At 42.9% G+C, this 13,722-nt stretch overlaps 1 long non-coding RNA gene across 2 annotated transcripts in view; it reads right to left on the bottom strand.

The window, feature by feature from the left end:
* Nucleotides 1-1,921: 1,921 nt before the first annotated feature.
* The window catches only part of LOC119846431, a 36,255-nt gene continuing 24,454 nt past the window's right edge, over nt 1,922-13,722 (bottom strand). For both annotated transcript variants that reach the window (XR_006276517.1, XR_005289880.2), the window contains one exon: nt 1,922-2,008. This is a non-coding gene — a long non-coding RNA (uncharacterized LOC119846431). The remainder of the gene's footprint in view (nt 2,009-13,722) is intronic.

The raw sequence follows: 13,722 nt of genomic DNA, 5'->3' as shown, positions 1-13,722 counted from the left end.
CCTATCCATCATTGATGATTAAACACATGCCATGTGACACACCAGAGCACCTGGTACTAGAGGTTTGGAATCGGAGTCACCAGATGGTTTAGTTTAATAGCCTTGTACCATTATTATGAACCCAAACACTTGCTCTCAAAAGATCAGCTGGACAGCACCACACTCAGAGAAACGACTGGTTTTTGCAGACTGATTTTTCAGCATTCTCTGCTGACAGCTGGTTCTTATGGAAGACAGGAAGATGCCAGAGCATGCACGCACACCTTTTTAAGGCTTTGAGCCTAACTAGGGCCAAATGAGGGTGCAGATAAGAAGCTGAGATGTGGCCCCTAAATCTTCATACCATTGTCTAGCTGGGTAGGACCTTCCTTCCAGGGTATTACTGGGTTGAAGCGCATCATGTCTGTGGAACCACCAAAGGATCATCTCTCAGATCAGTTCCATCAATGACAAAGGTTAAATCAGGAACCACACCAATGATGAGAATAATAAGACAGGACGTTGCTTTTAAAATTTTTAAAAATGTAATTCTCTTTAAAAGTTTGCACTAGCAATTATGAGCGCATCGCCACATTCAGACACCATTTATATATTGATGTGTGTTTATACAATAGCAGTGGCTGGGAAGGCTGCAAATTCCCAGGTACCTTCAGATGGCACATAATAAGCACAGACAGGAGAGACCTATGGTGAATAATAGAACAAAAAGCTTCCAGAAGCACTGAAAATCAAACTGCATAGGCAATCAGACATCCAGGGAAATCTCACGGGAAAGCGTGGGATGGGCATTTTAGGAATATAGCACTCCCCAAGGAAGAATCGGGTGTGTGGCAGACGGTTACCAGAGGGATATGGGAAAAAATTGTAAGTAAAATTTTACTTAGTATGTAAATGATGTATGTTTATTGTGAAATTGTAAGTGAAATTTCACTTACAATTTCACAGTAAACATACATCATTTACATACTATCAGTGAGGCCTGGCTAAGGAAGAAGCATACAAAGAACACCCAGATTATTATGACACTGAAATCACAGGTCAAATCTGAGACTGTACTGACAACCTGGGGAAAATGACATTCCAATGAAAGCAAGATAACCTTCCCAGTGACAGGAAAGTAGCTTTCTAGTGACATACAGAAGGACTTATTATTTACATTATGGCAGCATCTAGAGACCCCACTCAAATATTGGAGCTCCATTGTTCTAGGTGTTGTGCAGACAAATAAATAAATAAAAATGAGACATTCCCAACAGAGCGCTTATAAAGCAGTGTCTTTGGTCCTGGAATTCTGTGCAAAGGCCCATCGGCTTCAATTGGAACGATCCCACATGCAGTGAATTCAGGATCAGGCTAAGGTATCAGGCAGTTCACCACAGGTGGATGAGACAGTGGCTATTGTCTATACTGCAATCACAGGGTACAAATACAGCATGAGTAGACATATTGAGCTTGCGTTAACCTAGCTAGCTAGGGTACCAGAAGGGTGAAGCCACAGCACTTTGAACTTCAGTTCAGACTACCCTCTGACTAACTCCCCAGGATTCTTGGTGGGCTTGTACAACCTTCATTGAAGCACGTGCTTCACTGCTCCAGCACCTGAGCTAGTTAAATTAAAGCTAGCTTGTACTCAAGTTGCAATCACCTCCATGACTGTACTATAGACATACCCAGAAATGGGGCAAGGCTGGATTTGGAGGGAGAGGTAAGAATAAAATGAACAGAGTTTAGCTGAAGAAAAGGAGTCTCAGCTCAGCCTTTGCCTAACCAATACCAGAATGGAGTAACTGAAGTTGAGAGAAATTTGTGTGAACGCTTTAGCAATTTCTGTTCAGTGATTTCATTTTCACAAAATTGCACTATGTGAAATGAAGATTTTACATTTAAAAAACAGTGAAAGTGAACTTTAGCATGTTTTTATTTCGCAGCCCCTTTTGCTTGAAACTTAGTGTTTTTCTTGAAATGTCATCCATTTTTGGGTGAAATTCCGACTCTTCTTCTAGGACAACTATGGAAATAAAGCAAGTTCAAAAGTTTAGAGAATTTTTAAGACAAACAAACAAACAAAAACCCTAACAAATAAATACAAAGTGGAATGTTTCATAAAACATTTACAACAAATTACATGAAACATTTACAGGGGAAAAAATGCTACACACACACACACACAATCAGTTTCTTATACATCTTATATAAAGCAATCATGTGTCGCTATTTCTTCATTTATAGCTGTTTCTTCATTTATATATTTTACTTTTCCTTTCTTCAGCAAGTATTTCAAATTAAATGGTCAGGTATGCAGAGTCAAACAGAACTCTGATCTGAAATTATGAATTCTGTAGAGCTCTGTTTTAATGTATTCTGAGCCTGGCAAAAACAGTTTCCCTGTCCTCATTCTGCATTGGCAAAAAGAAAAGGAGGACTTGTGGCACCTTAGAGACTAACAAATTTATTTGAGCGTAAGCTTTCGTGAGCTACAGCTCACTTCATCGGATGCCATTGGGATATCAAAGAGATATTTCTCAGACATCCTGACAGATAAGAATGACTGTTAATTTACACATCTATCTTAGGTATTTTAAGGCATTTATCACTAGGTTATCTAAGCAAACAGGTTTCACTGACATTGAGGGCTGACCATATAATCGTAATTAGTTTCAAAGCTGATATTCTAATTTCCTCCTCTCTCTCTCTCTCTCTCTCTCTCTCACACACACACACACACGGATGTAACAGGACATGAAGAGGTAAGATGGTCTTAAAAATTTTTCCTTCCTTTGACCTTTCTGCCCTCAGAAGAGGGCCAGTTGAGGATGCAGCGTTTCAGAGTAAGCTGCTTAGGGTTCAGAGAGCTCACAAGTATTCTGTTTTTATTCCAAAGATGACAACCATTGCAACATGAATTGGGCAAACACTCTGGGAAAATATATTGAAATATTCTCCAGCAATTTTGGGATTCGCAAATAAGCTAACAAATTAGCAAATTCTCCAGCAATTTTGTATTAGTACATTTGTAAGGGTCAGCTGTGGCCAACTTCAACCTCAATCAGCTAAAGGAACAACTGCATTACTTGGTAACATGAGAGAATTATTGTCCCCAAATGGACTGGCCAGTAGAGTGGGATGCAAGAATCTCTAGCAGCATATTATACACAAACATCAGAAAAATTAAAAACATACTAGAAACAACGTGAAACTGATTAGCCTTGTCCTGCATGAAGCAATGTGCAAAAAAGTAAACAAACAGCAAACACAGTGGAAAGTAAATAAAATGTTTTCGAACATTTGCCCTTTTACCCTAATAGTAAACCAGGTGAGGAACTGAGGGAAAAAAGGCTATGTGATTTATCTTGACAGTGTCTTTGTATATTGTCTTTGGGTCATCTCTGTGTAAAGGCCTCCCAGGCAAACACTGATCTGGCAGATTCCTAGATGAGAGAGACCATCTAATGTACCCATTATTTTATTTTATTATATTATAACAGGATCTGGAATCTGATGGGGCTGGAATAATTTTGCAGTAAAAAGAGAGCATTGGGGCATAAGCAGCATAATGAGGCAGCTGAAGTACCTTTAAATCGTCCCATTTACCTGGCTCTCATCTATCTTGATGTCCCATGGTCTAGAGGTTAAGCATATTTGCAATGGGCGATAATAATTGGTTCATTAGAAATTCCCAAGATAGAATAAGCCTCCCTTGCATAATGACTCCTATTTTTTCCAGAGATGTAGGAAGGATGTCCAACCTGATGGATGCTCGCCGGTTGCAGTAGATTTGTTCTTTCTTTGCTTGAACTGACACTTCGTCAGCTGCCAAACAGCATTAAAGTCAGCCTTGTACAAAGCCCGTCCCCCCAGGTCATAATGGGGATATTTTATCAATGGCACTGTGTACTGTTTGGGTTGCAATGCTGATAAGAGTTCTGCAAGGAGAAGCTTCCACCTGAGATTAAGTTAGCTCCCCTGGGCTAAACTGTGTAGAAAATGAGCTTTCTAGTTGGCTCAGCTGGTAGAATTGCATACAACCCATGAACCAAGACTGACCTGGTTCACATCCCAGATGTGATAATATGCAGAATGCACACAGCCAGCCTAGAAACTGGACTGTGGTTAAATTAGCTTTAGCATTATCTTCCCCCATCTATTTATTGTATCCACCTGTTGTCTCTTATCTTACATTTATAATGTAAGTGCCTTGGGGTAGAGAGTGTTTTTCTGTGATATAGGTGTACTGTAACTTGCACTCTGGGGCCCTGATGCAAATTAATAGCAGCATCCAGCCACCAGCTGGTATACAATACTCTAATCAGAGAAGAAGTGGCACGATACAGCTGATGACTGGCTATCGTTAGTCCATGCTACCCATGGTAATTAGAGGCAAGGGAATTAACACTGTTAGAGCCCACCTCTGTGCCACTGGAGATTATTGTGGTATAGACAAAATCTATAGCATAGTACTCAGAAAAATACCCCATGTCCATGCTGGTCAAGTAACCCATGCCGGTTGTTTCAATACAAGGCTGCTTTCAGAAGTGCTCTAGACAAGGCATCTGGTTCCTGATTTAAAAGACAAATCCATTTGTTTACAGAGGCAATTAAAAGGCTGAAAGCTGAAAAAGAAAAAATAAGGATGCTTGTCCTCCTTCTCAGCCCCCAGACATCTACAACTCATGTTACTCTGTTCGTTTTCATGTATGACCTGATGTTGAGTACAAGTGAGACTGTAATATGCTCAGCTGCATAGAGACCTGGGCAGACTTTCTTTGACCTTGACCTGCTGTACGCATTCAGCTTTCCAGTTGGGAAATTCCACACAGCTAGTGACCATGTGATACAAGTTTATTCTTCCATGAGGACTTACGGATGGTTTACTCCTAACCCAGTATTAATAGCAAATGTAGTTCCTCCAATTACAGTTTTTCTTTCAGTATTTTCCTTTTCTGCTCCATCAAACGTGCTTTCCCCCTATGGTACCAGACGTTGCTGCACCAGAATTACTTTGGCTGAAGGTCCTGACATCTTGCAGAACAGCCTCTGTCAGCTGTTTGTATGAGAGACAGAGCTCTAAAATAGTTTTCACTTGTATAGCATTTAAAGGATCTCAACGCTCTTAAATATGCTATTAAAGGTTGTCAAAGCTTTTAAAGTAAGCCAAAATTATCCTCATTTTACACAGGGGGAGACTGACACACACTTAAGGGATCAGAGTAGCAGCCGTGTTAGTCTGTATTCGCAAAAAAGAAAAGGAGTACTTGTGGCACCTTAGAGACTAACAAATTTATTTGACAAAAAGAAAAGGAGTACTTGTGGCACCTTAGAGACTAACAAATTTATTTGAGCATAAGCTTTCGTGAGCTACAGCTCACTTCATCGGATGCATCCGATGAAGTGAGCTGTAGCTCACGAAAGCTTATGCTCAAATAAATTTGTTAGTCTCTAAGGTGCCACAAGTACTCCTTTTCTTTTTGCGAATACAGACTAACACGGCTGCTACTCTGAAATTTATTTGAGCGTAAGCTTCGATGAAGTGAGCTGTAGCTCACGAAAGCTTATACTCAAATAAATTTATTAGTCTCTAAGGTGCCACAAGTATTCCTTTTCTTTTTTATACTTAAGGGAAATGACTTGCCCAAAGACACAGCAATTCAGTAGCAGAATCAGGGGGCGAAAAACTCTGGTATCTTGATTTGAAATGCCCTGGTCTGACCATGCTTGCTATCAGTACATTTATCAATTCAAATATCAAGCAATAAACAAGAAAAATCATTTGTTCTAAAAGTGTGAGATTTATTTGAAGACACAAGGTGGGTGAGGTAATATCTCTTACTGGACCAACTTCTACTGGCAAAAGAGATTTTTTAGAAACTTATAACTGCTCATTCCTGGGCAACAGGGTGCCCCATACCAGTTCAAACCATTAACTAAAAACAAACCCTTCCTAACATGGCAATTAAAATACACATTCCCCTACCCTCAATGTCAAAATGAGCTAGAAGTCAATCAAAGATACATGTGTATAATGGGCACTGATGAGAAGCAGGTTCTCCCAAAGATATTGCAATCAACTAGCCAATATTATATATATCAACACTCTCTGTTGGGCAGAATTAGAGCTGCTGAAGTTGGATTCATAGCTCCTATACTCCTGATCAATTAAGGAGATTCTTCTTTAATTCAAGTGGTAGGGCTGTGCTTTTGTTACAGCAGGATCAGCGTTCTCTCTCTCTGCTGGACTACGGACTTTTAAGCAGCAGATGTTGTGCAGCTTATTAATTATGAAACTCCTGGGCACGGAGGGATTTATTACTTTACACTCCCACCCCACACCCATCACACACAATATTGGAAGCTTGCTCAAGTCCTTTCTTCCTTCAAGGGCTATAGAAAAATGACAAAAGTAAACTGGGAGGCCTCCCTTCTTTACACTTTTATTCACACAGAAACAAAGGGAACAACCTCTCTTATAAAGACTACCCAGCAAATGGCTCTGATCTCTAGCAAATTCAATAAGGAAGTTTAATAGCAAGCAGGGAACTGTGAGGCTATAGGTGAAACCTTCTATGCTTGCTGCTCGGAATGGGGCTGTTCCCATTCATCTCTCCACTCCCTTCTTGCTTCTGGAGACACTTCCCCACTGGGTGGGAGACACAACAGGCCCCTGTGAGTGAATCTTTCCAGCCCCACAGGTTCTCATTATTAGCAGAAAAGAAACAAATTAAGAGTACACACACTCTTGCAGCTTGGAAAGAAAACAACAAAACCAAAACCTACTTCTCCCCCCTTTTTACTTTTTTCAAAAATAAGATCCATGAGGAAAATTAATTTCAGCTGACAAAAGCTGCAAGATGCACCGAGTTTGCTGCTGGAGAAATACAGACACATACAACTTACTAAAAGCCTGAAAATAATTTACAAAAAAATGTGAAAAAGCTGTTGAAAAATGAGCCTGCCTCACTGAAATAGCAGTAATAATTCACAACACAAGGAGTCAGCACTTCAATATTCCTTACAATAATATCTAATTTAACTTGTAGGACAGTAGAGATGCTGAGCTAATGCAACTATGTGGGCACAGTGAGTGCCCCTGCTTTTTAAATCCATTATCCTGATAATGTGATCCAAGCACTTGATTTCCAGAAGTACCTGGACCAGCTGGTAATTAGATGCCAGTTTTCATGGCTGAGCTGGGGACAGCTCAGTTACTATTTTAGATTAAGGACAAGATTCTGTCCTCAGTTCCATTGATGTAGCTCTGCTGATGTGGATATGATTACATGGGAGGAATTGAGGTTTGGTCCACCATGTGCATTTCTATAGATGTGGATGGTGTGGTGAGGATGGTGCTGCAGTGGGTTAAGCAATTCAGCTATTCCCCTCTAAAGGCTTGGGTTCAAATCTTGTTAGTCATAATTAAAATTTGCTCTCAACCCACTCTCAGGGGAAGCCTTTATCCTCATCACAAAAATTACCATAATTATTATTCAGCACAATTCAACAAACCTAGTAGTTTTTACTGACAAGTGTGCAGTGTCTGGAACAGAAGAGTGTGCAGCTGCTGCAAGATGGGATGGAGGTACATTGACAAAATTGAGCAGGATCCCAGGACTGGAATAGCAGGGGGCACTGCAGGTCAGAACAAATGTACAAGAAACAAGGCAAGATATGGAGTGCTTGTGGCACCTTAGAGACTAACAAATGTATTTGAGCATAAGCTTTCATGAGCTACAGCTCACTTCATCGGATGCATTCAGTGGAAAATACAGTGGGGAGATTTACACACACACACACACACACACACACACACACACACACACACACACACACCATGAAACAATGGGTATTACCATAAAACACTATAAGGAGAGTGATCACTTAAGATGAGCTATTACCAGCAAGTAGGGAGGGTGGGGGGGAAGGAAGAAAACCTTTTGTGGTGATAATCAAGGTGGGCCATTTTCAGCAGTTGTCTGAGGAACGGGGGAGGGGGGGAATAACATGGGGAAATAGTTTTACTTTGTGTAATGACCCATCCACTCCCAGTCTCTATTCAAGCCTAAGAATTGTATCCAGTTTGCAAATTAATTCCAATTCAGCAGTCTCTCCTTGGAGTCTGGTTTTGAAGTTTTTTTGTTGAAGGATAGCCACCCTCAGGTCTGTAATCGAGTGACCAGAGAGATTGAAGTGTTCTAATTCTTGACTTCTGATTTGTGTCCGTTTATTCTTTTACGTAGAGACCGTCCAGTTTGACCAATATACATGGCAGAGGGGCATTGCTGGCACATGATGGCATATATCACATTAGTAGATGCGCAGGTGAACAAGCCTCTGATAGTGTGGCTGATGTGATTAGGCCCTATGATAGTGTCCCCTGAATAGATATGTGGACAGAGTTGGCAACGGGCTTTGTTGCAAGGATAGGTTCCTGGGTTAGTGGTTCTGTTGTGTGGCGTGTGGTTGCTGGTGAGTATTTGCTTCAGGTTGGGGGGCTGTCCGTAAGCAAGGACTGGCCTGTCTCCCAAGATCTGAGAGAGCAATGGGTCGTCCTTCAGGATAGGTTGTAGATCCTTGATGATGCGTTGGAGAGGTTTTAGTTGGGGGCTGAAGGTGATGGCTAGTGGCGTTCTGTTATTTTCTTTGTTGGGCCTGTCCTGGAGTAGGTGACTTCTGGGTACTCTTCTGGCTCTGTCAATCTGTTTCTTCACTTCAGCAGGTGGGTATTATAGTTGTAAGTACAGACCCCACAGCAAGGGCAGAACTACACCAGAGAGTTTACAGTGACAAAAATACATTTGAGAGCTTACAGCGGCACAGCTGCATGTGCTCTAAGCCCACAGGAGAGAGTTGTTCCATCGTCTTAAATACTCCAGCCCCCGTGAGCAGTGGTAGCTATGTCGGTGGGAGCTCTCCTTCTGACATAGTGCTGTCCACACTGGCGGTTAGGTCGGTATAACTTATGTCGCTTCGGGGGGATTCAGACCTCTGAGCGACATAAGTTATGCTGACATAAGCTGCAGTGTAGACATAGCCTAAGACCAAGGGAATTGTGGAGCTGTATCAGGAAAAGAAGGCCACCCCTCAGCCCCTCCAGAGCTTGTTCCAAACGGAGGACTTCCCTAAAAGGGGACTCTGACAGTCAAGCAGGGAAGCGTGGAGAGAGACAGCCTGTAGCTTCAAAGACAGAGGGATCTACAGGGGATAGGCACGGACTGTGGTTAAGACCCAACTGGGAAGCCAAGGGCCTGACTCCCTTTTCTCCCCTGCATTCTCCCTGACAAATAGGAGGAATTGAACACTGAAGAATGAGCAGGGAAGCCTCAACTCACTGTCTGAATGATTGAGACAGCGTGAGCAACCCTCATCTGAGAGGGAAGCCGAGTGCTAAGACCACACCCCAAATTGAAGAGAAAACCAGGGAGGTAGGAAGAGGGCCAGGGGAGGCTGCTCTGTTGTACCAGATAGAGGGGACTGAGACTCTTCTAGGGTGGTCACTCACATGCTCCCGGAATACCAGACATTCCAGCACTTCCAGGAATGGTGTGGACCAGACCCTGCATCTGTCTATGACCTCTATATGCAAGTTTATGCAAGGTCATGCTGCATAGGGATGCCATTTTCAAGAGCCCATTCCCATCAGCCTGACCTCGCATGCAGTGCATGTACCAGTTTTGTCCCAGTAGCAGACAGAGGACAAAAACAGCCAAAGAGGCCTGTCTATATTAAACCAGACAAATGGCCTCCCTAGACTCTCCTCCTCCCTCCGGTCCTAGAGGAGATAGAGTGCCCAATCCTCCTCCATGGTACCACATCTTCTGGCCAACCAGGGGACTCCATGGAGCCCCAGAGAGTGATGGACTATAGCTTGGCTGCCAGGCCCTCAAATTGCCAGCAAAGCCACCCCAAGATTCTGGGAGACTTGAGCCATGGCCTGCTCACGAAGCATGCTGGCGCCAAGGAAAAACCACTACAAAGTCACAATTAATTGCACCAGGTATGGCTTTTAATGTTGCATAATATGATTCAGGCTGGGGCACTCAGCTTAATCCTAGGAAGGGTATGCTGTTTTGTACCTAGAAGGTCCTGAACTTGACACTTTCTCTGTCTATCGACACTTTCTCTCCCACCCTTCGTAACATGGCCCCTGACATACTGGAAACTACCAAGAGTATGAGGGCCCAATAGCAATGGAAGATCATTTTGTTAAAGAGCTCCAGTGACAAGGAGCATGCCATCAATAAGGAGAGGGTAAAGCTCCATTGCTTACATGAAGACAGGTTTCAGAGTAGCAGCCGTGTCAGTCTGTATTCGCAAAAAGAAAAGGAGTACTTGTGGCACCTTAGAGACTAACAAATTTATTAGAGCATAAGCTTTCGTGAGCTACAGCTCACTTCATCGGATGCATTTGGTGGAAAAAACAGAGGGGAGATTTGGAATTAATTTGCAAACTGGATACAATTAACTTAGGCTTGAATAGAGACTGGGAATGGATGAATCATTACACAAAGTAAAACTATTTCCCCGTGTTATTTCTCCCCCCCACCCCACCCCCCACTGTTCCTCAGATATTCTTGTTAACTGCTGGAAATAGCCTACCTTGCTTGTCACCATGAAAGGTTTTCCTCCTTTCCCCCCACTGCTGCTGGTGATGGCTTATCTTAAGTGATCACTCTCCTTACAGTGTGTATGATAAACCCATTGTTTCATGTTCTCTGTGTGTGTGTAATATATATATCAATCTCCCCTCTGTTTTTTCCACCAAATGCATCCGATGAAGTGAGCTGTAGCTCACGAAAGCTTATGCTCTAATAAATTTGTTAGTCTCTAAGGTGCCACAAGTACTCCTTTTCTTTTTGCTTACATGAAGTTCTTCATAGAGAGCTTTGGAATTGCAGCTCTCCCAGGATCACATCTTGATGGGTTTGTTAATCATTATAGAGCTTTTTTGCCCTGTTTTGCCAGTATCTTGTCTCATAGAGTAGTGGCAGAATATCAATAGAGAGACTCCATTATTGGAGACATTCCTGCATAATTTGAAAGCAGAAAGCCAGCTCTAATGCCTAGACACCTGGCTTCCAATCCTGTTCTAACACCAACTCACTTTGTGATCCTGGGCAAATCAGCATGTGCACCTCAGTTTTGCCACCTGCAAAATGAGGAGACCATGTGGCTCAATTGGGTTGCAACAGGATGATAGTTACTATATTCCCCAACAGGGCAGCACTGCTCATCCATTGATCCGCTCAGTCCGATGGGCTCAGAATTCAACACAGATCAGCTAAGTACCTTCTGTGGACTCCCTGCTCTAGTCATGCTCCATTATCCAGAAAATGCTGCTGCATCTACAGCTACTCAGCCCCAGCTCAGCAAACCAAACTATGGAACATGCCACCAGCTCCCAACACTAGCAGCTCTGTCAAAATGCAGAAGCTTTATAATTAAAATCAAGCGATAAAAGCACAAGAGCAAGCCTCCAGCCCTCCACCTGAGGTCTACTATGCTCCACGCTCAGACTCTGGCTAACTCTTCTCTCAAAAGCCCTTCCCTTCCCATGCTCTCTTGCTCATTTCTTCCCTGTACAAATAACCCTCAAGGAGTTGTCTTTTTGTTTTTTTAACCCCTCTCTGCAGTTCTTGTAATTATTTGGGAAGTTACAGAATAATTGGTCACCAAATCCTGGAGAGCAAATTAAACATCAGGTTTGTAAAACATTCTAATAAAGCAGATGGTATTACAGGCTTGCAAGTCTCCTCCCATTTTTAGTGCATCCGTGCAGACTGATTATCCATTTAGGAGCAGGTTAATCCAGTGTAGTATAAACACTGGGAAGGAAAGTACACACTGATCTCCCTAATTGATAAGATGAATGTTACTAAGTACAACTCCAGGAAAGGGAAGGTTTTCATCTATTGTAAGCATATGGGGCCGCTGGTAAAGTTCTTTAAACTTTAGGATCAGAGCTGTGCTCAGTGGCTGGATGCAGCTCAATAATATTTTTCCAATTTCCTAAATGCCTGCCCTTTTAAATTTCATTTTCTTTCTGAGCGAATCCCATGCGGGTTAAAGGTGCCAGGCTGAGGAATCAAAACCTCTGTTCGTCCCCAGAAAGGTACCTCATAACCACTGGCATGTCAAGTTTCCCTTATACTACCCTAAAGCTAGCCAGGAGACACTGCCAGAGTTCAGTTTTCATAATCCATTCCATTCTTGGCCTCTACTGAGACTGCCAACATGGGAGCCAGTCAGTGCTATTTGTGATGTGGCCCCACTTTCCTTAGTTAGGTTTGGATTTGTGGTAACACTGTTTATGCTGTAGGGGGAAAAAAATCAGCATGTCTTTATATTTTTCCTACTTTGTTCTGCTTCCCCTCCTTTCCTAACAGGTCCTTGTGGCCCTCCACCATCCTCTGTGAAATACCCTTTAGACCAGAGTTTCTCAAATCCGTCCACCAGGGGATTTTTTTTCTATGGCCACAACTGCCTCCTGGGCAAAGATGGGGATGGGGCGGGCAAAGCTGCAGCCCCTTTCTGCAGTGTCCAGCTGTTACTCCTGGATGTGCTGCCTTGGTGTTTGCTGGTGCCACCGCACAGCCTCCTGGGGCTCCAAGTAGCACATCTGCAGACACATGGGGCCAGTGTGTGTGCTTTCCCAGGGGTGGAAGGGCTTTGGGCTTCAGCTCACCAGAGCTCCGGGGCAAGCTGCAGTACCTCTCCCTCCCTGGCTTCAGCCCTGGGGCTCAGGTTTCAATCTCCACACCTCAGCCCCTGGCTCCAGTGGCAGACTCTAGACTTCAGCCTGAGGCGCAGGGCTCCAGCTTTGGGTTTCAGCCCTGGGGCTCCGGCTTGGAAAAATTGTCAGAGAAGCCGCCAAAAAAACTGTTAAGAGAACCCCTGCTTTAGACCTCCCCTTGTATATTTGCAGCTTCCCTGATGTGCCCCACTTCTTCAAAATGTCAGCATTGAACAAATGCATCAAGAAAGAGGGATATATCATAATCTGCCCATTGACTTTATCCTCACTGTTTTGTAATTGTACAGAAACCACCTCCTCCTTATGAATGCATGCATGGGAACTTTAGGCAGATCCCCATCCTTATACAGACAGAGAGTATCTAAAGGTAAATTTCAGAGTAGCAGCCGTGTTAGTCTGTATTCGCAAAAAGAAAAGGAGTACTTGTGGCACCTTAGAGTGCACTCCGATGAAGTGAGCTGTAGCTCACGAAAGCTTATGCTCAAATAAATTTGTTAGTCTCTAAGGTGCCACAAGTCCTCCTTTTCTTAAAGGTAAATTGTATTTCAGATGCCATGTCCTTTAAACTAAGCCAAGTAACATCCTTAATGCACTAGCTTCTCTCTGCTAGTCACACAGCAACATGTAAATTCTTTGAAAGAAAGAGTTACTATGAACCATTCCCCTTTCCTTAATATTCTTATATTTCCATAGCATCTTCCAGACCAAACTGCTTTATAAACCATCGGATGTACTTAAAAAACACCAGTGAAATACAGCTATACTCTGGGGCAGAAGGCAGCAACTCAGCAGCAGGCAACACATGTGAATATGGGTCACACAGCAGGAGTGGGTGGTGGGAGGGAGAAAGGACACAGGATCAAAGTATTTTTTAAATAAATAGACGGGATATTATTTGCGTCCATCCAGAGCACATCTCTCAGATTTCAAGATCACCAGGCAGCTAACTTCATGGGATTCACTTCATCTGCCTTGGA

This window comes from Dermochelys coriacea, chromosome 21 (assembly GCF_009764565.3).
Source record: "Dermochelys coriacea isolate rDerCor1 chromosome 21, rDerCor1.pri.v4, whole genome shotgun sequence".
NCBI classification, from domain to species: domain Eukaryota; kingdom Metazoa; phylum Chordata; order Testudines; family Dermochelyidae; genus Dermochelys; species Dermochelys coriacea.
This window is presented reverse-complemented; position numbering and strand designations above follow the sequence as displayed.